The following is a 27941-nucleotide window of genomic DNA, read 5'->3' as shown; positions in this document are numbered from 1 at the left end:
ATGTGATGAGCAAGCCCCTTCGGACAAAGCCAACACATAAAAAAAGAGCACAGACCACTAAACCCACAGGATTCATCTACAAATAAAGGAACACTTATACACTGTGCAGGAATGGAGCCCTTTTTTTCTCTTCCCTTTAAAGCAAACAGCTTATCCCATATTACTCCACCTAATGGGGGATTCCTGAGGCTGGTGCCGCCCATTTGGTCCAAGAAGCCACTAGATGTCACTCAAGGTCCCCCAGGCTTCACTCTGCCCAGCCTTCAATTCTGCATCTGATCAAGTTCCTCTCCAGACCTGTCCCCACAGCCCTCAGCTCCCAGAGGAGTCCTGCAAAGGTAAGGACAAAACGTGCTCGTCCTCTGGCCTCCTACTGCTTTCCCTGGCACCCCAGGCCCACCTCATTCATCCATTTACTCGGGAAGAATAACCGAGGGCTGATTATATATCAGACATTAGGTCAGGCTGTGATGAGATAATGGTGAGTGACACAGCCATGGTGCCGCCCTCATGAGGATTAATCTATGAAAGCACTTCTCATACAGATTTGTATTGTTTGTGTGCTTATTCATTCTCCCTCAACTAGAGGCTCTCAAACTTTTTTGGCCACCACCTCCAAAGTAAGAAAGACATTTCACGTTTCATGTCGAAGTTCACATACATACAAGTGCACAAACACATACCTGAAGTTTCACAGTCCCATGTTTACTTTCGCTTTGTGCGGTGCATTCTGATGTTTTCTGGTCTGTACTAGTTCATTTCTCTTTTAAAATACTAGTTGTGATCCACCAAACTGATTTCACAGCCCTCTGATGAGTCACAACCTAAGAATGAAAAATTCTTGCCTTCAGGGCAAGGGCCACCTGTTACCTGCATTCCCAGTGCCTTGCAAATAGTATGTGAGCAATGCATGTGTTTTTAAATAAATGAAAATTATGACAATTAAATTTGCATTAATATTTAAAATAAAAAGACTGAGATACAGGTTAACCGGCTTATAATATGGATGACCAGTGTCCTATGAATGCACTTATATGGATTATATTCACCTACATTTACAAATAATTTTTTTCAGATAATATATAGATCCCACACTAGGCACACCATATGTGCTATTGATGTAATTTAATATTTTAGTCACATTCTGGGACTCATATATTTTATTATTTTTTTCTTTTTTAAAAATCGATTTTATTGAAGTGTAGTTGATTTACAATGTGTTAATTTCTGCTGTACAGCAAAGTGGTTCAGCTATATATATATATATATTCTTTTACATTTTCTTTTCCGTATGGTTTATTACAGGATATTGAGTATAGTTCCCTGTGCTCTACAGTAGGACCTTGTTGTTTATCCATCCTGTATATAATAGTTTGCATCTGCTAATCCCGAACTCCTAATCCATCCCTCCACCACACCCCCTCCCCCTTCCCAAGCACAAGTTTGTTCTCTACGTCTGTGAGTCTGTTTCTCTTTCATAGTTCATTTGTGTCATATTTTAGATTCCACATATAAGTGATATCATATGACATTTGTCTTTCTCTTTCTGACTTACTTCACTTAGCATGATCATCTCTAGGTCCATCCATGTTGCTGCAAATGGCATTATTTCATTCTTTTTTATGGCTGAGTAGTATTCCATTGTACATATATACCATATCTTCTTTGTCCATTCATCTGTCGATGGACACTTAGGTTGCTTCCACGTCTTGGGTATTATAAATAGTGCTGCTATGAACATAGGGGTGCATGTATATTTTTGAATTATAGTTTTGTCTGGATATATGCCCAGGAGTGGGATTGCTGGGTCATATGGTAGTTCTATTTTTAATTTTTTAAGGAACCTCCATACTGTTCTCCAGAGTGGCTGCACCAATTTACATTCCCACCAACAGCGTAGGAGGGTTCCCTTTTCTTCACACCCTCTCTAGCATATATTATTTGTAGACTTTTTCATGATGGCTATTCTGACTGGTGTGAGGGGATACCTCATTATAGTTTTGACTTGCATTTCTCTAATAATTAACGACGTTGAGCATCTTTTCATGTGCCCCTTGGCCATCTCTATGTCTTCTTTGGAGTCATATCTATTTAGGTCTTCTGTGGGGTTCATATATTTTAAATTCATATGACTAAAAATATGTTCATCTTGGAAAAAGAAGTCATGAGAAGAAATTCACTCTTTCAGATATTACAACTTATTTGAGACTCTAATAGCTAAAAAGTTTGGTGTTAGAGACTGTGACTCACCGAGTAATGGTTTCCAAAGATGCTCACACCCTCATGCACAGGGTGATTGTGTGAATACGTAGCTGACATGGCAAAAGAGACTTTGCTGATGTGATTGTAAATTAAGATTACAATCTCAAGATTGTAAATCTTGAGATGGAGAGATTGTCCTGTGTTATGTGAGTGGACCCAATGTAATCACAGGGCCCCTATAAGAGGGACGCAAGAGGGCTTTGGAAGACAGAGAAGGTAACAAGACAGAGAGACGTGAACCTGCTAGGCTGCTGTGTCTGAAGACAGAGGAAGGGGGCCTCTAGCAGCCAGAGAGACGAGGAAAGAGACTCTCCCTGGGCCCTGTGGAGGAGCACAGCCTGTCAACCCAGTTTGGATATTTCTTATGTCCAGAACCGTAATATAATACGTTTGTGTTGTTTTAAGCCACTAAAGTTGTGGTGATTTGTTACAGCAGCAAGAGGAAACTAATACAGACTAGATAGCTCTGTGAACTAAAAAATTTCCAATTCAAAATTTAGAATTTAGTATTTGAAGAAAAAAATTTACCAAACAGTTGTTTGTGTGTGTGTGTGTGTGTGTGTGTGTGTGTGTGTGTGTGTAATGGATTATTCAATAAGGTGATACTGAGACAACTGGAAAACCATTAAAAAGAATTACGCAGGATCCCTATTTCCTTACATCAGCATTATTTCCAGATGGGTCATAGATTTAAGTATTAAAAAAAAATACTAAAAGTACTAGAAGAAAATATGGGTTTTCTTCTTTTGTCATTGTTGTTTATTTTGGTTTGAGGAAAATGCAAAACCTAGAAATGATACAGAAGAGATGAATAATAATAACTCACACATAGTTGGTGGGTGCAATTGGTAATGAAGTTGGCAATATTTATCAAAATTAAACATGCCCGTACACTTCAAGCCAGCGACTGTATTTCAAGAAATTTGCCTTAAAGAAATGCTTTTCTTATGTGCAAAGCTTTGTCATGAAAATGTTCTTTACAGAGTTGTATATCATAGCAAAGAACCAGAAATGGCCTAAATACCCATTTATTAGAGAAGATTAAATACAGTGTGATACAGCCCTTAGAGAGAATGACATATATCCGTATATGTCATTAATGACATTTGTAAGTAAAATATAGTATGTATGGGAAAAAGACATTGTAGTTGGGGAAAAAAGATACTAAGCTTACAGATGCAGAGAAGATTCTGGAAGTATACATAAGAAGCTGTTAATAGTGCTTACCTTTGGAGAGTGGGACTGGGAGTAGGAGGAAGTCTTTGCTTTTAAAAATTTACATTTTAATGCATAGTTCTTGATACCAGGGATTGCTAATTGGGGTCTTCTCCTGCTATAGACAGGAAGGAAGGGAGGAAAGAAGAAAGAAAGAGAGAGGGAGGGAGGGAGTGGGGGGAGGAAGGAAGGAAGGAAAAGGGAAAGACTGAGAAAGAAAGAAAGCAGGAAAGAAAAGAAAGAAAGAAAGAAAAGAAGAAAGGAAGAAAGAAAAAAATTGCTGGCAAGAGAAGAGGGAGAGGGTCATATCGACAGAGTGACTAATCTGGACCACCTTTCTCAGAGATACATGTAATTTTTAAAAATAAATACCTATTTTCAAAAGTACATTTAAGGGAGCCCTGTGATTAAAGGAAGCCCAAGCCATAGAATTCTGAACTTCTTGGGAAAATGCATGACACTTCTTCAAAGGTTTAAGTCTAAATTTGTTTGTCTTGTTTTGCTTTGCTTCAAGTTATGCCTGAAGACTCCAGACAGGAGAAAAGATGAAATTCCCCTTCATTGTCCAGCTAAGGCAGACAGATATCCAGTTAAGGCCACATGTCAGAAAGCAGGTGTCTGAAAGCCAGTGTACCTTGTATGTCCCACCTCACCTCACCAGCTTAGGCAACAAAGTTGAGTCACTTTAAGTCTTTCTTCCTTTTTTTTTTTTTTATTTGGTTGCACCGGGTCTTAGTTGCAGCAGGCAGGCTCCTTAGTTGTGGCATGCAAACTCTTAGTTGCGGCATGCATATGGGATCTAGTTCCCTGACCCGGGATTGAACCCGGGCCCCCTGCGGTGGGAGCGTTGGAGTCCCAACTACTGCACCACCAGGAAAGTCCCTTAAGTCGTGTGTTTTTAATGTTAAATTCATATCACTCTTGAGTTCTACCCAGCAAGCTGAGTCCAGCTTTCCTGTGGGGTTCTCCTCCTTGCAGATCCCCAGTGACCCAAGGGCTTATCATTCTTCCAAAGGGGTCCTCCCAAGTTGCTGATGTGGAGGCGGGGGTGGGGGGAGCACAGTGGCTGGTCAGTTGGCCACAAGACCTGGTTGAAGCTCCCTCCCTGCTGCCTTGTGGCTGCCAGAGGTCACCGCCACAGCCCAGACAGCCTGGCTTGGCTGCACAAGCTAGAACGAACGCCTTTTCCCTTCTGGCTATAGCTACCCGGGGTTGGGCGTCAATCACACAGTGCAAGGCCAGTCCTCTCTGCCAACACCCTCCAAGTGTGGACACAACCCTTGCTCTTAACTCTCCCAAAGCACAGCCAAGGGCAAGCACAGACAAAGGGAAAAAAATCAGGGCTTCCCTGGTGGCGCAGTGGTTGAGAGTCCGCCTGCCGATGCAGGGGAAACGGGTTCGTGCCCTGGTCCGGGAAGATCCCACATGCCACGGAGCGGGTGGGCCCGTGAGCCATGGCCGCTGAGCCTGCGCGTCCGGAGCCTGGGCTCTGCAACGGGAGAGGCCACAACAGTGAGAGGCCCGCGTACCGCAAAAAAAAAAAATCAGTTAAGAGCAGTGTCTGTCAATATCTAGTAATGTTTGAGGCCACTCTGAGCTGAAAAAAAAAATCTTGCCAACTCTCAATTTAAATTCTTTAGATTATGTTTCTTCATTTTGTGTAAATACAAGATTAGGTATAAAGTCCTTATTCTCATAGCCTTTCTACACCTATAAAACGACAACAATTTTGCACATTAACAAAATTAAAATTTCAATTAATGTTAGGTATGTAATGTAGATGAAATTTTGCTGAAATTAAATTGTTCTTTGTGATGAGACTATGAAACTCACTGCTATGGTATGGTGTTTTTTAAAATTTTTGTTTTTATATTGAAGTATAGTTGATTTACAGTGTTGTGTTAGTTTCAGGCATACAGCAAAATGATTTAGTTATACATATTCATATATCTATTCTTTTTCAGATTCTTTTCCCGTAGAGGTTATTTCAGAGGATTGAATATAGTGCCTTACGCTATAGTGCCTACTTGGGCCTTACAGTAGGTCCTTGTTGTTTATCTATTTTATATATGGTAGTGTGTATATGTTAATCCCACCTCCTAATTTATCCCTCCACCCCACTGGTACGGGATTTTTTAGGCGAGCTTATAATAGACTTAATTACCCCAATATTCTGTATTTGAATTTCTGTGAAACTTTTGCACAGTGTGCCATGAGGACGCTTGACCTTCGTCTAGCTGGAAGGCTATCTCTACAAGGAGTATTCTATTTTTTTTCTCATTAGCCCAAGAAGGTTAAAATTATAGTTCTTGGTGCCAAGTACTAAATCAAGTGGCAGTGTTTGGTGACAAGGTGGTCATCAAAATGATCCAGAATAGGCATCTATTAATTTTTTAAAGGTTATAATTTAAATAAAAGCAAAAATGTACGCATTTTCAGAGAGAATTTGCAGAACGTACGATTCCATTTATACGAAATGTCTGAAGCAGGCAAATCCCTAGAGACAGAAAGTAGATTAGTGGTTATCAGTGGCTGGGGGAGGAGGGACTGGGGAGTGACTGCTAACGCGTATGGGGTTTCATTTTGGGGTGATGAAAGTGTTCTGCAATTAGGTAGTAGTGATGGCTGCACAACTTTGCAAATATACTAAAAAGCACTATAGTATGTCAGTTATATCTCACTTTTTAAAAAGTGACTTCACAGTTTTCCTAAAGAATAGTAGACAGATAGGAGGCTTCCATCCATTTACCTTAAATGATTCATCCTGTGCCGTTTCCCAAAGCAAAGGGTATCCCCCTCCTGTCCCTCCAAGGTTGAGACTCCAGCTATATTTATATTATAAGTGAGATTTCTATTTGTATGAAAGGTCACTGTGGTTTACGGATGAGGGTAGGAAGAAGGGGCTGAGGGAGAAGGTCTGGAGATAGGAAGGTTAGTTGGGGGACTAGTTACAAGGCTCTACAGGGCATCAACAAAGACAGATTCAGACCAGATGTGAATCGCTCAGAGACACAGCAGTTTACCAGGTTTGAAGCTGAGTAAGAGCCTGCTCTGTCTCAAGTACCTTCTTGAAATCCCACCAATTAAAGTTTTAAGCATTTCATTCTTTCAACAAACTTTTTGGACACCAGGCAATGTCACTGTCATCAGGCATAAGAGGGACACAAAGACGGCCAAGACAGGGTCCTCACCTCCAGCAGCTCCCCATGGATAGCGGCAATAAGACCCACACGGGGATGAGGATCCTATATTTATTTTATTTTATTCATTGTTTCTGGCTGTGTTGGGTCTTCGTTGCTGCACGTGGGCTTTCTCTAGTTGCGGCGAGTGGGGACTACTATTCTTTGTGGTGTGCGGGCTTCTCATTGCGATGGCTTCTCTTGTTGCGGAGCTCGGGCTCTAGGCTCACAGGCTTCAGTAGTTGTGGCTCGCAGGCTCTAGAGCGCAGGCTCAGTAGTTGAGGCACACGGGCTTCGTTGCTCCGCGGCATGTGGGATCTTCCCGGACTAGGGCTCGAACCCGTGTCCCCTGCATTGACAGGCGGATTCTTAACTACTGCGCCACCAGGGAAGCCCGGGATCCTATAATAAAATGTAATAAAATGTGATAAGAAAAAGGGAGGTATAAACCTAGAAGTATCATGTCAGAGGAGGAAGAAATTCTTACTTCCGGTGGCAGTCCTCTGTGATCTGCGGTTGGCGGATGACTTGACTGTTGACAGGTGGAGATGAAGGGAAGAGCATTTCGGTAGAGGGAATAGCATGAACAAAGGCACAGAAAACGGAGAAGTAGAGGCAGGAAAGCCTGTCTGGGAAGGACGGATGAGCACGGGCTGGAACTAAGCTCTGGGAAGGAAAGTCATTCGAAGAGGTAAAGCAGAGCAATACGGACTGACAGGCTGTCTTCTTAAAATGGAAAAACTGAGCCGGGGTGCGAGGGAGAAGAGGCTCAATAGAAAATGCCGTCTTTCACACATTTGTACAAATTTGCAAGGTTTCATCTTGCAAAAACCACCCCTGATTAGTGAACAGGCCTTTTGTCGGCTTGGAGGGAAAGTGATTTTTGAAAGGACGTTTTAAGAAGGCCGGCCCTGGTGGGGTGCTGAAGCTAAGAGCGAGGAAGAGCACGAAGGTGGCATACGACAGGAAAGGGCTCTGACAAGAATGAATTTGGAAAGGAAATGTGACCGCCCCCAAATTCCCCCTGGCATCATTTCAGCTACCACCCAGCCCGCAGGCATCTGTCTCACCGCCAATACATTCGTACCATCAGTAAGATTTTAGAATGCACCTGGCTAAAAACCCCGGCTGGTAACACCCAGTTCATACGCGTGTTTAGAACGAAAGAATTCCACCTTTAAAAGCACACCGTTCCTGGCACACAGAGGCAACCAAACGTTTGTTTTAGAGATGAACGCTGTTTGTTCTTTGTTTCAGGGTCTATATTTAGGAGAGGAAATGATTCAAAACTGCATCCTAAACCTGTATCCTCTTTCAGCATTGAAGTGCGGACCACCTGGGGCCAAGAGGTCTGGTTTTCCTCTTCAAACTTGGGTGTTTGCCCCTCAGGTCAGTCGGTCCTGCGTGGGGGGGCGGCGGAGGGGTTTCGCAGTTTCAGTGACCAACAGCCGCGGGGCCACGGGGTGGAGCCACGGCGCTCCGCCCCCTCCTCCAGCCCCTCCCACCTACCCAGGTCCCGCCTCCCTCGCACCTGCGCGTCCCCCGCGCTCCGGCTTGTGCAGCCGCTTCCAGCCCGCGCCGGCGGGAGGGGGGCTTGGCCTCGCCTCTCGCGAGATCGCCTCCCGTGGCCGCCGCCGCTGCTCCCGGCCGCTGACTGGCGGCGTCTGCGCAGCCGCCATGTTCGGTTGCTATGCTGTGGCCTGGGAGACGGGGTGTGCTTGAGGGAGGAGGAGACGGCGGGGGGGGGGCAGGGGGAGGAGGAGGAGGGAGGGGCCGAGCGCCCGTTGCACGCTCGCACACAAACGCTGCCCGGGATTGCTGTCCGCCCGCTCGCGCCGCGGTGTTCCGCTCCTCCTCCTCGCGGCCCCACATTGTTCTCTCAGGACGCCGGGGTCCCCGGGCCGCCTTCTCCGCGGCCCCACTGCGGGGCTGGATTAGCTCGTCCCCGCAGGGAGGTGCGGGAGCGCGCGGCAGCCCCGCAGTATGAGGTGGTGCCGGCGGCTCGGGGCCGTGGCGCGGCCGCTGCGGCGCCGGCTGCTGGGCGGGCGCTGAGGGAGCCCCGGGGGCGGCGCGGCCGGGCCTCCAGGCTTTTCTTCTGCAGCCGGGAGGACGCGGCTGGGGCACGAAGGTAAGAGGCTCTGGGTCCCCGCCGGCGGCCGGCCCTGCGTGGCGCGCGAGGCTGGTACCTGCGGCCGGATCTCAGGGGAAGATGATGCTTTTTGCCCCCTCCCTTTCTTCGAGGGGCCTCTGCTCTCCGACCTCCTGCGGGTTTTGGTTGCAGTCTCTGTTGTGGGGCAGCCGGGGGAGAGGGGATGGAATGTTCCAGGGCCCCTAAACTCGAGGTGAGGTTTTAGAGTCTTCTGAGTAGGATTCTTTTTTTTTTTTTTTTAATTGGCTCGTTTGAGCGCTTCCTGCACGGACATACCGTCCCTACCCTTGAAGTTTTAAAAAACCTTTTATGATTCTGCCGGTGCATACTTGTATTTAGGCATCTGCAGTTGAGCCAGAAGGAAAAGTTGAGGACGTGCGGATGCGTGTCTCATGGTTGTCTTAAGATGAAGCGGTTTACAGTGGCACGCGTGCGTGTACGACGGTTCTGGGGAACTTAGAAAAGGAGACTTTATGCCTGCGAGGCGTTAGACAGCGAACCACGGTGGACCAGTGCGATGTGTAGGATTTTCAAGCGCCTTTTCTAGGACAACCGGTACGTCTGCAATATACCAACTGCTTTTAGAGTCAGAGGTTGGAGTAATATTGGGTTGATGTGACCGGATCTCGGGCCCAGTTGAAACAGGACAGTTTAAGCCGTGTTTATGGAGAAGAAAAAAACCAAAAAGCCAAAGTATCCGACTTGTATAGGATGGTTTGCGTAAAAAGAAGACTGGAACAGGAAAGCCAGGGCATTTTTTATCCGGATTTATATACTTCTCATTTTTTTAAGGGGGGGGAGGAGACGACCTTAAAATAAATGATTACTCAAATCCCAAAAGGTGCTTAATGGAATAGAGCTAAATATTCGAGTTAAATCTTGAATTTGAGAAATTCAATCTACAGATTTTTTTTAAAAGGCTTTTTGTAAGCAAAAGTTTGTTTTCTGTACAGAGCTTTATTACTAACTCATAACAAAAGAGTGCAATCATTTTGTGGATCCCACCATTTTTTGTCAGAATAAATTTATGCTCCAGTTACCACAAAAGCCATTTTTATGTCTCTCTTTTTTTATGGCACACATATCTCTGTCACCGTTTTTTACTGAAACATGTGCATGGTCCCACAATATCATGATCTTGAGTGGTTTATAAGAAGAGAAACATGGTCTTTTTTTTGTATATGGGAATATTTGTAATTTAGCTAATCTGTTTCGGACATTTGGCAAGAGATTTGAAAACACAAGGAGCCATCACTCTTTTGTAGTTTTATTAATATTAATTGAGTAGGTTAAAGTTTAAGTTAGAAAAATCACAGGTTCCTCCAAAGTAGCAATGGATGAGGTTGTGGCTTTCTTATTGCCTCTAACCTGCTTAGATTCTAGGCTGTGGGTATTGAATTGTTTAAACCTTGTGGGTTTTTTTCTTATCTTCTAATTGAATATCTTTAAAAATGTCCCTAATAACTTTGTTACTTTAAATTTGTGACACCCAATTTCTAATTTAGGCTAGTCATAAAACCAGCATTGATTGAACACACTTGCTAAAAATACTTTCTGGGTCAGATGTACTTAGGATGCAGCCTCGGGAAAATTCAGTTGAACTGTTCTACTGTGACCAATGTACATTTCATTATTATAGAAGTACTTTAAAAAAATTATAGACTCTCACAATTAGATTTCATCAGTTCAGGCATAGAAGCCTAACTTTAATGTATAAAGTACTTCATGTGGGATAGTAATAAAAACTTTTTAAATGCTTTTTTTTTAACTTATGTGACCCTCGTAGACTTCTTAAGCTCTGATTTGTATACTTGAAATATTTTAGTTTTGTCTGCTAAACATAATCAATTTGTATTTTAGTGTGACAATACAGTGTGCAGTGTTATCTATTTAGTATTTGTTTATGACTTATTCTGAGCTCTTTAAGGGGGGCCGTCTGTGGTCATGTTTTTGAGCAAATTATCTTTAAGGAACAAAGTAAGAATGCCAGATAATTTCAAGGAGACGCTTTTATTAATTGTTATTGAGAGGACTCCCTCCTACCCTCCCCCCTTCCCCACCCCCCAAATTTATATGGTCAGTTTTAAACAACAAGGAAGCTTTAAGAATATGGAGAAATCTTGTTTGGTGGATGTTTAAAGACAAATGTTTTAAAGCTGTCCTTTAATTGTTAGTTATTAGGAATGTAAAATTAGTGACCTCACTACAAATGGCAAGTCTGTGTGACTTAATGTGGCTAAGCATGAATTGTTGCTCCTAAATAAAATTTAGTATTGGCAGAAATTCACTGGTTCCAAACTGAGTTGAATTTTGTTGTTTTTCTGGGTAATAACATGCATGTTATGAAGTAGTTTATGCTGTAGTCTAGATTTGTCAAATTAGTTTACTGCGTTAAGCTGTGAAGCCTTGAAGATTGGTTTAGCATTCTGGAAATCCTTTTTATTGTTTGCCAGAAAAATACTGTAGGAGGAAGGTGTTATTTCTTCATTTAATATTCAGTTCGTAGCCCAGATGGTGAGAAGGAATATAGTGAAGTATTGTAGGATCTTCTCTAGTGGTGTGGAAGTATGGTACCTAGGAGCAGTGCAATTTATTTCTTTAACTTTGCATGATCAGTCAGTACAATCATATTTAAAATAGGATGGGAAATGAGAGGGGAAAATTATTACATTCTCCTCCATTTCATTAGAGGCAGTTTCCCCCCGTTCATTCTTCATTTCATTATTCCTGAGCAGAAACGCTGGAAGAGAGGTGCAAGTATTTGGTGGGAACAGAATGAAAATTAGGTACTGTGGATTACCTTGCCGGGAAGGTATTAATTTGGGTGAGTTATTGTGCTTGTATGTTTTAACAAGGAGGTTTTATAGAGGAGTAGGAAGAGAAAAGGATCCAGAGGGATGTGTTTATTGTCTGTTATGTGCCAGACAATGTAAAGGGGCTTTTCATGTTATCCCACATAATCATCAAGTACACTATGTGAGGTAAGTATTATGAATCCCCTACTCCCCCTCCCCTCCCCCAAATGGGGGCCAAGGGAAATTAAATAACTTGTCTAGGATCCCACTGCTAGTAAGTAGAATTCAAGCTAGGTCTGTCTGACTCTGAAGCTTATTCATTAGATCATGCTGTCCAGTTAAACTTTCTGCAGTGGTGGCAGTACTCTTATTTGGCATTGTCAGATGTGGTAGCCATTAACCACGTGTGGCATGGAGCACTGGAAATGTGACTGTCGTGCCTGACGACCTGAATTTTACTTTATTTCATTTTTTAAAATTTTATTTTAGTTTATTTTTTTAGGCTGCATTGGGTCTTCATTGCTGCACGTGAGCTTTCTCTAGTTGCATCGAGCGGGGGCTACTCTTCGTTGCGGTGCTCGGGCTTCTCGTTGCGGTGGCTTCTGTTGTTGCGGTGGCTTCTGTTGTTGCGGAGCTCGGGCTCTAGGCTCACAGGCTTCAGTTGTTGCAGCACACGGGTTCAGTAGTTGCGGCACAGGGGCCCTAGAGCGCGTGGGCTCAGTAGTTGCAGCGCGTGGGCTCTAGGGCGCATGGGCTTCAGTAGCTGTGGCGTGCGGGCTCAGGAGTGTGGCTTGCGGGCTCTAGAGCGCAGGCTCAGTAGTTGTGGCTTGCAGGCTCTAGAGCTCAGGCTCAGTAGTTGTGGCACACGGCTTAGTTGCTCTGCGGTATGTGGGATCTTCCCGGACCAGGGCTCGAACCCATGTTCCCTGCATTGGCAGGCAGATTCTTAACCACTGCGCCACCAAGGAAGTCCCCGGACTTGAATTTTAAATTGTATTTAATTTTAAGCAGTTTAAATTGAAATAACCAGATGTTACTAGTAGCTATAATATTGGACAGCACAACTTTAGATCTTTAGATCTTGCTGCCTAGAAAATCTTAAGTTTTTTTTTTTTCTTTCTTTCCAAGCTGCGCCATGCAGCTTGTGAGATATCAGTTCCCCTGCCAGGGATTGAACCCATGCCCCCTGCAGTGGAAGGGCAGAGTCCTAACCACTGGACCACCAGGGAATTCCCGATAATCTGAGTTTTGATATTGAATCTGCCGCTGGCTCGTATATGACATTAGGCAAGTTACTTAGTTCATGAGCCTCAACTTGATCCCTTGTGAAAATGAAGAAGAGGTTATCACTAAAAGATTATCTCCAGCATCCCTTCTTACTCTAAAGTTCTATGATTCTTATTAAAATGTACAGTAGCGTTTAATATTTGCAAGCATTATATCTGAAGGTCCCCTTCTCCTTACACTCCTTATATAAAGACTTTTGTTTGTTTAGTCAGTTTCTCTTTTTGAAAAGTGTGTGTATTGATATAAAGCACACATAAAGGATAATGGATTATTTTCCCCCCAATTGTTTGGCGAAAACATTGTGTAACCAAAGGCAGTACTTTACCTTGGAACAAAGTTTGAATCTTTAAAGATCTTATTTTCAGCATGCCACTTACCATTTGAGAATATATTACAGTTCCCTGTTGCTTATCAATTGATTCCAAACTTGTTTGCTTGTCCTTAAAAGTTTTTTACCAACTTCATCTCACTAACCCTGCTTCTCATTTTTACTTAAGAAGAAAGCATTCTTTTTCTTCCCCTTCTGCCCTTGTTTCTTCAGTTTAAACATTCCTGTCTCCAATCCATATGCCTCTTCTTTAAGTCTTCCAGAGAATTCACCTTTTTTCTGGAAGAATGCTGCTTAATCCAGTCATAATGATCAGCTTTTGAATACTGGTAATAAGTACCCTGGTGCTAATATATGATTGCTTAGATGTAGTTAGTTGAGTTTGTACTTTTTAAGTTTTTATATGTTACCTACTGTGTGTCCTTAATGAACATGTAAAAAAATTAAAAATGGGGGTTGTTTCTTTTGTATTGCCTTACGAATTTAGTCCATTGCTCAGCAATTCTGCTTTTAAAAAGTTGCTAATAAAAAAATTATAAATACTGTAACAACATTCACCCTTAATCACTACTCTAAAAGATATTTTTGTTTCCTTCCAGGCCATTGTCCTATTGTATTTTTTTTGTAAAGTTGTATGGTAGAGATAACAATTTTGAGTTTAATATATTGGAAACATTGTATTGTAGAGGAAGAGCAATGTAGGGAAAAGGTGACAGACTTGGGGTTGGAATCTGGTCTCAAAAACCTTGGACGAACTGTTTAACCTCTGTGCTTACTTTCTTGTCTATGAAATTAGGATAATAATACTTGCCCTTGAATTGTTGTGAGGATTAGGATAATATATATAAAGCATCCAGCATTATTCTTTATTTTTTCATTTTTTAAAAAAATATTTATTATTTGTTTTGGTTATGCCCTGTCTTAGTTGTAGCACACAGGATCTTTGTTGCGGCATGCAGGCTTCTTAGCTGTGGCATGCAGACTTCTTAGTTGAGGCATGTGGGATTTAGTTCCCCGGCCAGAGATCGAACCTGGGCCCCCTGCGTTGGGAGCGCGGTCTTAACCACTGGACCACTAGGGAAGTCCCCCAGCGTTATTCTTTAAATAGAAGAGATGATCAATAAATGGCAACTGGTATTATTTTCCCATCATCGTGAATATAATTTAAACAATTGCTTAGATATTCAGGTGATTTATCAATCAGGTGATTTAGTCATTTACCTCTTGTTAAATATTTTGGTTGTTCCTAAAGTTTCCACTGTTATAATCTGCAGTGAATACCTTTGTGCTTACAGCTTGTTTGTAGGTTTGTTTCCTCAGTCTAAAACTCTACGACTAGGATAATAGTTTGAATATTTCTGTGCCAAGTCTCTCACAGAACAGTGGGTATTCTTGTTTAGGAAAAGATGCTAGTTTTATTATAAAATTATACTTCATTGTTTTAGTTAATGTATTTTGAAAATTTTGGTTTACTGGGGAATGATATAGTGAACATTGATTTGTGTGTTAATTAAACAGACATTTGAATGTCTGTTATAGGGATCACTGGTATACCGGTAAATAAGAAATGATTCTTGTCCTTGAGCTCAAATTCTAGGGTGGTAACATATGTCAACAAACAGTTACAGTTCAGAATGACAAGTGTAATAAGATCTGGGGAAAGGAGAAGTGGCATTTGAGCGATGTCTTGAAGGATGAGTTGGAATTGATCTCTGGGTATAGAGAACAGCAATTGCAAAAAGACAAGTATGAAAGGATGCATAGTGTGTTTAGAGAAATGGTCTGTCTATGAGATGCATGTTGGTGTCTGATTTTGTGTGTGAATACAAATACAGATTTGTGAATCTGTGTGCTTGTATATGTGTGTTGACTGTGGTGGGAGATAAAACCTTGTGAGAGTCCTTGTTTGGTCTGTGAGCGCAGTCGTATTAAGACCTTTAGAATAGAGCTTCCCAACTGGGGTGCCCTGAATGGTTTACCATTGTGCCAGAGAATAAGGTATCTGTCAATGTATGTGACCAGAGCATATTGGACCCACCCAGGGTGGTTTCTTTTGACCTAGAATAATCTCTTTGACTTGTCCTAGTGTGCTAAAAATTATTATTTTCTTTGGTGCCAAATTGGGAAAAGCATGGTTTTAGAGGCTCTTAGTTTTGAAGAGTTGATGGTACCCACTCACCCCCTGGCATTCTCAGTATATATAATCAATAATAAAACCAATACCAAACCTGAGAATAAACATAAAGAAAGTCCAGTCAAAGTCCTCCACTTTTCTTCTTCTCCCCTCCCTGTCCCCTGCAGGAATTGCTTCACTGTTTTGTGTGTGTATCTGAGATACCCTTTTTGGTGCTCCTGCCTGTCTTTTTAGTGCCCTACGGTTGGGAAGTCAGCGTTTACTTTGGGAGCAATTACAGGTATTTAAATGAGGGACGATAACTCCTGACTTCTAGATGATGATGCAGAGATACAAGAATGGTGCCAAAATGATGTTAGAAGGAGCAGAGAAGAAACCAGTTAGGATGCTCCTGCAGCGGTCCAGGTGAGAGATGATAAGAGCCAGAAATGAGCACGTAGGCCTAGAACTGAAAAGTGACTAGGCAGTTTCACGAGAACTGAGAGTCCATTTGGATGTAGTGAAAGAGGAAGGCTGATGATGATGCTAAGATTTCTTCTTTGGGCAACTGGAAAGGGAAGACCAAATAATTTTTATTGAGTACCCATAGTGAGCCAGGCGTTTGGCTAGGCACCAAGGTTGTCATGAGTGCTCGTTGAATTTTAAAAATTAATTTATTTTGAAATAATTTCAAACATACAGAAAAGTTGCAAGAACAGCACAAAGAGCTCCTGAATCCCCTTCAACCAATTTCCTTTCCCTTGAACTATTCTTGCAACTTAAAAAATATGTTTTTATAAGGCTTTACTTTTTTATAGCACCTTTAGTTTCACAACATGATTTAGGGGAAGGTACAGGGATTTCCCATGAGCCTCCTCCCACCCTCTCCTGTTTCCACACATGAACTTCAACCAGTTTTTAACACTGTACTACGTACACTGTGTGTATATGGAAGATAAGCCCACATCTTGCTGTGCTTGGCTCTCTGTAGTGCGTGCAGTGAGGCCTTCCCTTTCAGATGCCCGAAGAAGGAACCTTGACATTGTCTTCAACCCTTTTCCTCTTCTGTTATTGGATTCTCAAATTGCAGTGAAACTACCTAATCATCTTATTTCTGGTCTCTCATTTTCACCTCTACTTATGTTTCAGAGGAATGCACCATTTCTCATCTAATTAGACTTTTCTGAACCATTTCAGAGCAAGTTGCAGACCTGATGCCTGTCATTCCTAAATAATCTAGTGTGCTTTTACCAAAACATGGGCAGTCTCTTACATAACTCCCAAATCAGGAAATCAGCATTGATACAGCACTACCTTCAAAACCCCAGATGCCTACAGCTCAATATCAAAAAAAACCAAAACCAAAAACCAACCCAGTCAAAAAATGGGCAGAAGACCTAAATAGACATTTCTCCAAAGAAGACGTACAGGTGGCCAAAAGGCACATGAAAAGATGCTCAAAATTGCTAATTATTAGAGAAATGCAAATCGAAACTTCATTGAATATTACCTCACACCAGTCAGAACGGCCATCATCAGAAAGTCTACAAATAATAAATGCTGGAGAGGGTGTGGAACATTCCCACTCTTGGTGGGAATGTACATCGGTGCAGCCACTCTGGAGAACAGTATGGAGGCTCCTTAAAAAACTAAAGAGCTACCGTAAGATCCAGCAATCCCACTTCTGGGTGTATATCCGGAGAAAACCATAATTCGAAAAGATACATGCACCCCAGTGTTCATTTGCAGCACTATTTACAATAGCCAAGACATGGAAACAACCTAAGTGTCCATCACCTGATGAATGGATAAAGAAAATGTGGTATATATATATATACACAATGGAATATTACTCAGCCATAAAAAAGAATGAAATAATGCCATTTGTAGCAAGATGGATGGACCTAGAGATTATCATAATAAGTGAAGTAAGCTAGACAGAGAAAGACAAATATCATATGATATCACTTACATGTGGTTAGGGTTACCAAAGGGGAAAGTGGGGCAGGGGGAGGAATCAAGAGTTTGGGATTAACAGATACACACTACTGTGTATAAAATAGGTAACCAGCAAGGACCTACTGTACAGCACAGGGAACTATACTCAATATTATGTAATAACCTATGAGGGAAAAGAATCTGAAAAAGAATATATAGGGACTTCCCTGGTGATCCAGTGGTTAAGAATCTGCCTTCCAGCGCAGGGGACGTGGATTCGATCCCTGGTTGGGGAAGGAAGATCCCACATACGGTGGGGCAACTAAGCCCGCGGGCCACAACTACAGAGCCCATGTGCTGAGGAGCCTGCACGCCACAACTAGAGATCCTCCACACCGCAACTAGAGAGAAGCCTGTGCACCACAACTAGAGAGAAGCCCACGCGCAGCAACGAAAGATCCCATGTGCCACAACTAAGACCCGACACAGCCGTAAATAAAGTAAATAAATATTTTTTTAAAAAGTATATATATACACACACATATATAATTGAATCGCTGTGTTGTACACCTGAAACTTACATAATGTTGTAAATCCACTGTACCTCGATAAAAATTTTAAAAACAACCCAGAGGCCATTCAGAGTTTTCCACCTCTCCCGGTAGTGTCTTCCTTTCCCTTTTGGTCCAAGATCCAGTTCAGGATCACACACTGTGTTTAATTGTCATGTCTCTTTAGTTTGGAACAGTTCCTTGGTATTTCTCTGTCTTTTATGGCCTTGACTTTTCTTGTTCTGTGAGATGTCCCTTAACTTCGGTCCACTCAGTAGTTGCTCGTGTGTGGACTGAATGCGTGTTGCCAAGAATTACCATAGGAATGGTGTGCTCTTCGTAGTGTATCACTGGGAGGCATACGGTGTTGTCCCACCACTGGCGATGTTTAACCTTGAGCACCTTACTGAGTTCATTTCTGCTGGGTTTCTTTATCATACAGTCATCATTTTCCTCTTGTAATTGGTAACTCTTTTGTGGGAAGATTTCCAAGATTTTGTTAATGTTCTATTCCTCATCAGACCTCTGCCCACTGGCTGTCGGTCCACTGATGCCTCCTGCCTGGATCAACCACTGCTATGAAGGTTGCCACCTGCATTTATTAATTGATTTTTTACTGAAAAGTTTTCTTTCTTTCATGTATTTGTTCATTCATTTATTGATGTAAATAAATAAGGGAATTTATTTCTTTATTTACATCAATATATACCCATGGATTCCTGTTCCTATTCAGTGGGTTTTATTAGTTATTATAATTTTATATTTTATTTTGATGCTTAAATTGTCCTAGATTTGGCTAGTGGGAGCCCCTTCAAGATGGCTCCCATCTTTTTGACACATCCCCATCCTTTGAGTATTTCCTTACTTTCTGGCACATCAAGATGTTCCAGACTCATTTTGTACTTTTCCTGTCCCAGCTCTGGAATCATCCATTGGAATCCTGATTTCTTTTAGTGGAGGTGGTATTTAGAAACCAAGGTTTGGATGCTCAATGTGCTCATTTCTGCTGGGGTGTCCTTACATTTAGGGCAGACAGAGCTAGGAAATATGTGTATATATGTACACATCTGAATCTCTTTCTTCATCTCACTGTGTGTATATTTTAAAAGTTCACACTGGTGTATCCATTTCCAGTCTAACACTCCAGGTTTCTTTCTGTCTTTCTAGTCTTCCCATCTCTATATTTCTACGTACCATCTTCAGCAGTGAGATTCGGCTCCCATTGTCCTCAGTACATTTACTTACTTGCTCAGTCCCCTTGTAACTGCTGGTCTCCCTGCCCCAAGCTAGTTGTCTCCTGCCTGCCACCTCGAGGCCCATGCATGGGGTCTTCAGGGCATGCTGTCAGTTCTGTGCTAGGAAGGGAAGGGAACTTCTCATTTAACCTTTTTATTTCCCTCATTTAATCCAAACAAAAATTTGTCAGAAAGGTGTTATCCCCAGTTTTAAAGGATAACAAAGCTGAAATTCAGAAAGGTGTGTGACTTTGGACGTATTACCAGTAAATAGCAGAACAGATATTTTGAATTCAGATGTGCATGACGTTGAAGCATCTTTTTTTCCCCCTGTACTGACTGAATAGCCTCCAGCTTCCTGAAAATAGTTGGGAATTCAGAGTGTCAGAATTTAGGGTTGTATAGGTGGTAGTTGAAGCAGTGGATGTGACTGTTACTGCTTATGAATTGTGTGTAAAGTTAGGAAGAGGGCCACTGGCAGGGCCCCCACCAGCATCATTTAAAGGATAAGGGCTCAGAAGAGAGAGGAGAGTCCAGTTGTGTGTGGGGAAGGTGATGGAGGAAGGAGTTACAGGAAGGTGTCAGATGCTGCGGAGAGATGAGAACAAAAGTGCTTTGAATTTGACTGATGGAAAGTTATTATGACCTGAGCTAGTTGGTTTTCAGGTGTGTTCAGGCAGGCCACCTGTATCAGAATCAAATGAGCTACTGAATAAAAAATACCCATTCCGCGAGTTTCATCTCAGACTGTATAGATTTTTTGAAAGGATGAGTGAGGAATGCGGAGGTGATCACACAGGGAATCTGCCTTAATGCTACTGTTGCTACAGTTATTCTGAGGTATAGTAAAGTTTGAGATTCACTGTAGCAGAAGAGTTACAGTAGGGGGTGTGATAAGAAAGTACATAGAGGAAACTAGACATATGGTGAACGTAGACTAGATAACGCTAAGAAATTTGGTCATAAGGGGAAGAAGGAAGATCTCTTAGGTCATGGAGGAATAGGGAACAGAATCAAGAAAACTGTTTTTTTTTTTTGGTCGCGGCTTGCGGGATCTTAGTTCCTTAACCAGATATTGAACCCGGGCCCCTGCAGTGAAAGCACCAAGTCCTAACCACTGGACCGCCAGGGAATTCCCGAAAAAATATCTTTTTTTTTAAGATTACATATACCTTAACATTTTGGGGGGATTAAGAGAAAGAAACTGTAGTGATTATTTGAAAGATGGGTAAGAGAAACTGTGTAGCAACACCTAATATCAAAGAAATGCCCTGAATGAACTTCAGTAGGCATCTGGGCTAGCTCCCTGCCCCCATTTCAAATGATTACCATCTTATGGTGAGTTTCAGAGTTATTCAGGAGTCATTGTTAATCTTGTTTTATTATTAATTTAATGTATATATTGCCTTTTTGTGAGACAGTTGTTAAGTATGGCTACTTCATTCAAATTTCAAAATAATATAAAAAAGCATATATTGAGACTTCTTAGTACTACTCTGTCTCTGTCTGTCCCTCCCTTCCCTGCTCTCTATAGGTAAACACTTTTGTTTTCGTGTATTTTACCAGTATTTATGCTAATAGAAACAAAATATAAATTATTGTTTCCCCCTACCTTTCTATGTAGAAGGTAGCATACTATATTAATGTTTTATTTAGTAATTCTTTCATTTAAAATATACCTTGGAGATCCTTTGACTTCCATATACAGAGAACTCCCCACTTTTTTCCTTCTTTTTTTATGTAAATATAGTGACATATTCTGTTGTGTCGGTATACTATTAGGCTAACTGATCCTAATTATTTAAACTTTTACTCTGCTTTAGTTTTTTATGCCCTTTTTACTTGTGTAACTCCCTCACTTTCACAACTTCTGTATGAACTAGTGCTCCCATGAGACATTTTTCATTAATGACCTGCCTTACTTTCTTTACCTGAAGTCCTCTGATGCCTAGTTGGATAAGCCTTTCCAACTTTGTGGCCAAGGAAAAGACTTCCTGATTTCAGTAGCTCAGATGAAAAACTCAGTAAGAAAAAGAGAAAAGGACAAAACTAATATTCATTGAACTGTACTGGATGTTTTAATGTATGAGATTGCATTTAGTTCTCCCACCAACCCTGTGGAGTAGGTAGTGTTATCCCCTTTTTATAGATGAAGAAGCTGAGGCTCAAAAAGCTGAGTTGTCTAGACCCTCACAGCTAGAAAATATCAGATTTAGGTTTTGAAAGTAGGTTAATTTGAGTCCAGAATCTGTGTCTTTTCTGCTGCTGTCCTATTTTCTGTCTCCTACTTTTGAATTCCTGAACTCCAGTCTTACAGCTGGAGTGCCTTTCATCAAGAACCGTGAAAAGAGACATGTTTCCCTACTGTGTGTTTCCGACTGCTGGGATGCCACCTGCTTGTCTGCCCTCTACAGCTAAGGCCCTGCTGGCCTGGGGCCCTGCCTTGCCTGCTACTGTAAGCTGTGGATATCATTTTCTCATTGCCTGTCCCAATAGCCTCTCATCAGCACTGTTGAGTTTCCCTTTCTACCCTCATTTACCTTGTTGTAGCCCTGTCACCACTTGGCAGTATGAAGCTTGGGCACAACTTATGAAATTGTGAGGGATGATTTTTTTAAAAGGTCATCGTGTCTTGTCTGGACTTTTGCAGTAGTCTCCTTAAAGTGTATTCTGCCATTGGTTTTGCCCTTTTTTTAACCCTCCTCTATACTATAGCCAGAGTGATCTGACATGCACATCTGATCACTTTATGCCCCTATTCAGAATTTTTTTTATTGCCTTTCCATCTGTGTGTAAGATAAAATCTAAACTCATGGTCAGCCCCTATCTACCTCTCCAAACCTCACTCCTGGTATTATCTGGTATGCACAGTGCCTTGCATATGATATGTGCTAATTAATATTGACTACACTTTGAGTGAATAGAATAAATGAGTTTTCCAAGGAGATTAAAATTTGGGAAATAATCAGTTTTTAAAGTAAGGTTGGTGTTCCTTTTGTCTGTTTCTTTTTAAGGTATTTCTTATTGCATGGAAGTAAAATATTTTTACAAACTCCAAGGATTTCCGAATTGTTTTACTTACATTGGAATTTTACAACTCTACTTGGTTTATTTATATTTCCAGCTGGATCCATACTACAGTCAGTTACTATGGCGACAGAAGCTACTAGGGAAATGGGGAATCTTCACTGGAAAGGGTTTTGTGATTTGGAAAAGTTCTCCCAGGTGATTCTGATCTTGTGACCCACCTTGCGTCCGGTTATTTTTATGGTTTTTGGTCTATGTTAGCATAATTGTTTACAAAAGAATTGTGTAGGTCAACAGTTCCTTACATGAAATTCTGAGATCCCCAAGCCCCTGAAAAACAAAAGTTTTTGTAATTAATTTGGCAGCCAAACTTGACATATACTGATGTGAGGCTCTTTATACATTATTTATTCCACTTAGAGTGAACATTCTTAAGGTTCTCTACAGAAGTTTTAAATAGCAGTATGGTTAATACAGGGTGTTACCTAGACAGACCCAACCAAGAATGTTACTTAATATAAGGTAGCTGTGCAGTATCACCTCTTTATGATTTAAATATTCTGAAGTTCAAAATACTTCTGAAGGGGCTTCCCTGGTGGCGCAGTGGTTAAGAATCCACCTGCCAATGCAGGGGACATGGGTTCGAGCCCTGGTCTGGGAAGATCCCACATGCCGCGGAGCAGCTAAGCCCGTGCGCCACAGCTACCGGGCCTGCGCTCTAGAGCCTGCGAGCCACAACTACTGAGCCTGCGCGCCACAACTACTGAAGCCCGTGTGCCTAGAGCCCGTGCTCCGCAACAAGAGAAGCCACCGCGATCAGAAGCCCGTGCACCGCAATGAAGAGTAGCCCCTGCTTGCCGCAACTAGAGAAAGCCAGCAATGAAAACCCAACACAGCCAAAAAAAAAAAAAAAAAAAAAAAAACCACTTCTGAAAGTGTTTTGAAACCAGAGGTTTCAGATACAGGATTGTAGACCTGACCCAATTTTTACTACCACCAGTTTCCTTAGCAATGGGTGATAAATGGCACTTTGTTTTATTTTGAATGTCTTTTTAGTGATAATGTAGTTGGGCTTTTTAAAAAAAAATCAGTGATTTCATTTCTTCTTGCAAACAGTCTGTAAATTTTTTGTTCATTTATCTGGTAGAGTCTTAATTTTTTTTTCTTACCAATTTATAATGTAGACATTAACTGATTTGTCTGTGAGCACAGTAGCTTGCTTGTACCATATTCTAAGCTTTTTGTATGTAGCATATTGATAGGAAATACTGCAAGTCGAACACCCATGTGTCACTGCTTGTAGTGTAAGGGAGGTGACTGTGTTCCTTTGCTCAAATTCCTGTGTTAGAGTGAAAACTAAGGTTTTCACCATGGCCACCAAGGCCCACGTGACTCGTGGCTCCTGCTTTCTCTCTGACCCCTCTCCTTATCCACTTTTCTCAGGGTACACTGGCCTCTTTGGTGTGCTCCATGTCACGTCTTCTTGTTGTTCTTCCCTCTGCCTGAACACCTTTCTAGGCACGGGCTCCGGGCCAAGCATCCATATGGCTCACTCTTTGACTTCCTTTCAAGTCTGCCAGAAAGTGAACTTCTCAGTCGTGCCTGCTCTGAATACCCCATCTATCTAAAATTGCTCCCTGCCCCACATTCCCTGCTCACTACTTTATAACATATATGTCATTTTTTTCCTTTCCTCATTAGAGTGGAAGCTCCATAAGGGCAGGAGCTTTTATCTTGTTTTATTTGTTGATATAGTCATGTTGCTTTTCTCTGTCTGGCACATTATGGAACATTCAGTAGATAATTTGAACAAGGGAAGGGTTAGGGGAAAGTAAAGAGGAACATTAATTGTCTAACATGTATAGACACTCTATTTGAGGCTTTTATTTTGTATAAATCTCACAAATTTTTATTGATGAAATCAAAATATAGTAATTGAATATAATATTTTGTTGTATTGGTCTAGTAATGAGAAGAATATAATCAGTTTTTATGGGATAATATTTCCCTTAAGTAGGGTTCAAAGTTAGCATCCCCTCTCATCAGATCAATTGAGAATGTTCATCTGTAAAAACCATTCTTAACTCGTGACCCCAAAACAGACAGTGAGCAGGTTTGGCCTGTGGGCCATAGTTTGCTGGTCCCTGGACTGTGCGACTTTTGCCCAAATTAATGCAAACTCCTCCTCAATACGGTCCCAAATATCTTTCCACCTATAATTGTTGCTGTTCCTCTGATGAATTGTTTTCCATCTAACTGGATTACTGTTGTTTCTTAGATTTCTCTGGTTTCTGAGGCTTTTAATAATACTCTGTTTTAATTCTGGTGTAACTAGAATATTTTAATAAAAGCATAATGCGCAGTTCCAAATTTTTTCCTAAAGTCAGTTTTGACTATTTAGAGGCAGTAATGATGATGATAATATGGCTAACAGTTATTAGATACTTTTAAGTGTCAGGTGCTGTGCTAAAGGCCTCTCATGTATTATCTCATTTCACCTCATAGCAACTCATTTTATAGATGAGGTAACTGAGGCACAGAGCGGCTCAGCAGCTGTCCAAGGTCATATAGGTAGTAGGGATTTGAACCTTAAAGCAGTCTGATTTCTGAGCCCACAGTCTTACCTATTACGCAGTATTCCCATGTGTACTAATAGTTTGTATTTTTATAGTCTTGGCCCCTTTGCAGAGTGCCTTCTCTTTTAATCTAACTTTATTTGTGAAAGACTGATAATCAGTTCTTTACAACCAAAAAAAGGATCCATGAGAACATGAGGCAATAAGTAGGATTGGATGGTATTATGAGGAGATGTAAAGTCAGTAGCTTTCCCACTGTTTACGCTTTACCCCAATTAAGAGGTATCTTTTATATCATGCTCTTGATAGCTTGTCTTTTACACTATTCTATTTTGTTAAAAAACATAGGTGTTTGATCCACTAATTTGATTTCATAGCCAATGAGTTTCAAATTATAGTTTGAAACATTTCATTACAGTTAGATGCTATAAACTCTATTGTTTGTGTTCAGTTACAAAGAAAATTCTGCTTATGTGAAACAGTTGCTTTCTAAAGGAAGGGTAGAAACTCTAGAGGCCAGCTTTCTTTCTCCATTTCTTTCTTTCTTTCTTTCTTTCTCTCTCTCTCTCTCTTTCTTTTCTTCCTTCCTTCCTCCTTCCTTCCTTCCTTCCTTCCTTCCTTCCTTCCTTCCTTTCTTTCTTTCCTTCCTTTCTTCCTTTATTTTTTTCTTTCCTTTCCGTCTAAAAATGCTCTACGCTAAACCCCTAACTAGTAAGAAAATAGTTTTTGCTGAATAAGAGGGGAACACCAAAGCCCAAAAGATGATACCACATATACTACACGGCTGGCCCTTTTTAGACAAGAAGAAAGCAATTTGCATTGGCTGTTGGTACTTTTGAAGGATTGACTTTATTTTTGGAGTCTCCTATAGAAGAGACTAGATCAGAAATTTAGAAAGTGAAGATGGAAAGAACTAGCGGCTGCTGAAGTTGTTTCTAGTACTTAGGCAACGAGCTACAGACAGGAGAGACAGTAGTTCTTTGACTCACTAGGACAGTTTGTTTTATATCTTTTTTTAGTATACTGTTTCACTGAGTTATTTAAAGTCTCTTTCCCAACTAGACTGTGAGCTCATTGAGGGCAGAGAGCTAGATGTATATATATTTATATCTCTAGCATCTAGTGTTGTGTCTAGTAACTAGGAGCTGCTGACATGTTTACATGAGTAAACAGGTGTATTGAGGGCCCAGGATTAGGGAACTCTTTAGAGGCCTTAGCGGGTTAGGTCTCTCTCTCTCTCTCTCTCTCTCTCTCTCACTCACGCACTCTCACAAACACACAGTACTTTCAATGCTATAATGTATAAATAGGAAATAATGAAATGTAAAATATTAAGTAACAGAAAAGGAAAAGCCTCAGGTAAATAAATTTGATGCAAGAAATAGTTCAGATTAGTCCTGTGTTTATAGTTCACAGTGAATATGGTATTTATTTTGGCATGGTAATTCAGCATTCTTAGAGGTCAGTAGCAGTTGAATAAAGGGTATCAGAGGACATTTGGAAAATGCTGCCTGTATATCAGCGAATCAGTGTGCATGTCCAGTGCTCATGTCTCAGGTGATTGGTTTGTGCATGATTAACTGAGATATTTTTTTGCTGTACTATACCATTTGTTAAATAAGAAGCTTCTTGTTTAAGTTATTGTATAATAACTACTATGCAAATGTGTTTGGTATATTAAATATATAGAGAGAAATTTTAGATCAAAACTATTGCTACATTTGATTTCTTTTTTTCCCCTTCTACAGGGTAACAGTGTTCTAGCTCATAGTATTTATTTATTTATTTATTTATTTAGGCTGCACTGGGTCTTAGTTCCAGCATGTGGGATCTTAGTTGCGGCATGTGGGCTTTTAGTTGCGTATGTGTGCAGGATCTAGTTCCCTGACCAGGGATCGAACCCAGGCCCCCTGCATTGGGAGCACGGAGTCTTACCCACTGGACCACCAGGGAAGTCCCTATAGCTCATAGTTTTAACAGTACTGTCCTAAGAGAATCTGGCCTATTCAGTGTTATATTGCCAAGTTTAGTTCAGAGGGCTGAAGGAGCCTTCACTGAATAAGTGTTATAGCAATAAGCTAAGTTATGCAGTCCAGTACTTACAATACCAACATTTTAATTTGTAGTTACATCCATATAAGAAATTAAGATTGTAGCAAAGCATATGGTTCATTGGAGAACATCCCATACAAAACGATAATGGTAAGGGATTGTCAGTTATCCTGAAAACTTTTTGTGAGTGGTTAATTGCTTCATAATTTTGGATAACAAAGGTTTTGTTTTTATCTGCTTCTTTTAAGTGTGAAAACAGAATTTGAAAGGACTTTCTTTTTACTCTTTCCTCACAACTTTTTATTTTGAAAAATTTCAAGCTTACAGAAAAGTAGCAAGAATAGTATATTGAACACCTATGTACTCTTCATATAGATTCACCAATTGCCAACGTTTTGCTACTTTGCTTTATCTCTCTCTGTGTTTATATATTAAAAATTTCTGAACTGTTTGAAGGTTGCAGACATCATGATCATAACACTTTACCTCTAAATGCTTCAGCGTGCAAACATGCATCTTCTAGAAATAAACACATTCTCCTGTATAACCACATGATCACACTCAGGGAATTTAACATTGACACTATATTATAGTACATTGACATTGTACTATAATCTGAAATACATTCTGTGTTCAAATTTCTCCAGTTGTCCAAGTCCCATAGATATAGATACAGATATAGATATGACTTTTTTTTTCTGATTCATGATTGGATCAACGACTACACGTTGCCTTGCATTGTTACGTCTCTTTTAATCTACACTGCTTCCCCAGCCTTCTTCTAATCTCTTTCTTCTCCCTTTTTCCTCATGCCCCTCACATTTTTGAAGAATCCAGGCCAGTTGTTTTGTAGAGTGTCCCTCAATTTGGATTTGTCTGATTGCTTTAATTTATTTTTTTCATAATCAGATTCAGGTTAAACATTTTTGGCAGGAATATTGCATAGGAGTTGTGCTCTCAGTGTGTAACGTCATGGTGCCTATTACGGTAGTTTTGGTGAGGTTAGATATGATCGTTTGGTTAAGGTGGGATTTGACAGATTTCTCCATTGTAGGGATACCTTTCACCCTTTGTAAGTAATCAGTGGAAAAATACTTTGAGACTATGTGTGTATCTTGTTCCTCAATAAAATTTCACCCAGTGATTTTATCAGTCATTGATGATTCTTGCCTAAATCAGTTATGGTAGTTGTAAAATGGCAATTTTCTATTTGTGTTATTCTACATTTATCATT

At 40.9% G+C, this 27941-nt stretch overlaps 1 protein-coding gene and 1 long non-coding RNA gene across 2 annotated transcripts in view; one reads left to right on the top strand and one right to left on the bottom strand.

Annotated features, from left to right (window-relative positions):
* Nucleotides 1-5564: 5564 nt before the first annotated feature.
* Nucleotides 5565-8239, bottom strand: LOC137225938 (uncharacterized). Its single transcript, XR_010944099.1, has 3 exons — nucleotides 8188-8239; nucleotides 7144-7322; nucleotides 5565-7058 (listed from the first exon to the last, which is right to left on the bottom strand). It is a non-coding gene; the product is annotated as an uncharacterized lncRNA (long non-coding RNA).
* A 192-nt stretch (nucleotides 8240-8431) lies between these two features.
* PTPN4 (protein tyrosine phosphatase non-receptor type 4) overlaps nucleotides 8432-27941 on the top strand; it is a 186426-nt gene continuing 166916 nt past the window's right edge. The window contains exon 1 of the mRNA XM_067742354.1: nucleotides 8432-8784. The gene's annotated coding sequence lies outside the window, so the exon portion shown is untranslated. The remainder of the gene's footprint in view (nucleotides 8785-27941) is intronic.

The sequence above is a fragment of the Pseudorca crassidens genome, chromosome 6 (genome assembly GCF_039906515.1).
Source record: "Pseudorca crassidens isolate mPseCra1 chromosome 6, mPseCra1.hap1, whole genome shotgun sequence".
Classification (NCBI taxonomy): domain Eukaryota; kingdom Metazoa; phylum Chordata; class Mammalia; order Artiodactyla; family Delphinidae; genus Pseudorca; species Pseudorca crassidens.
The sequence above is the reverse complement of the archived record's forward strand: the minus strand, read 5'-3'. Positions and strand labels throughout refer to the sequence as shown.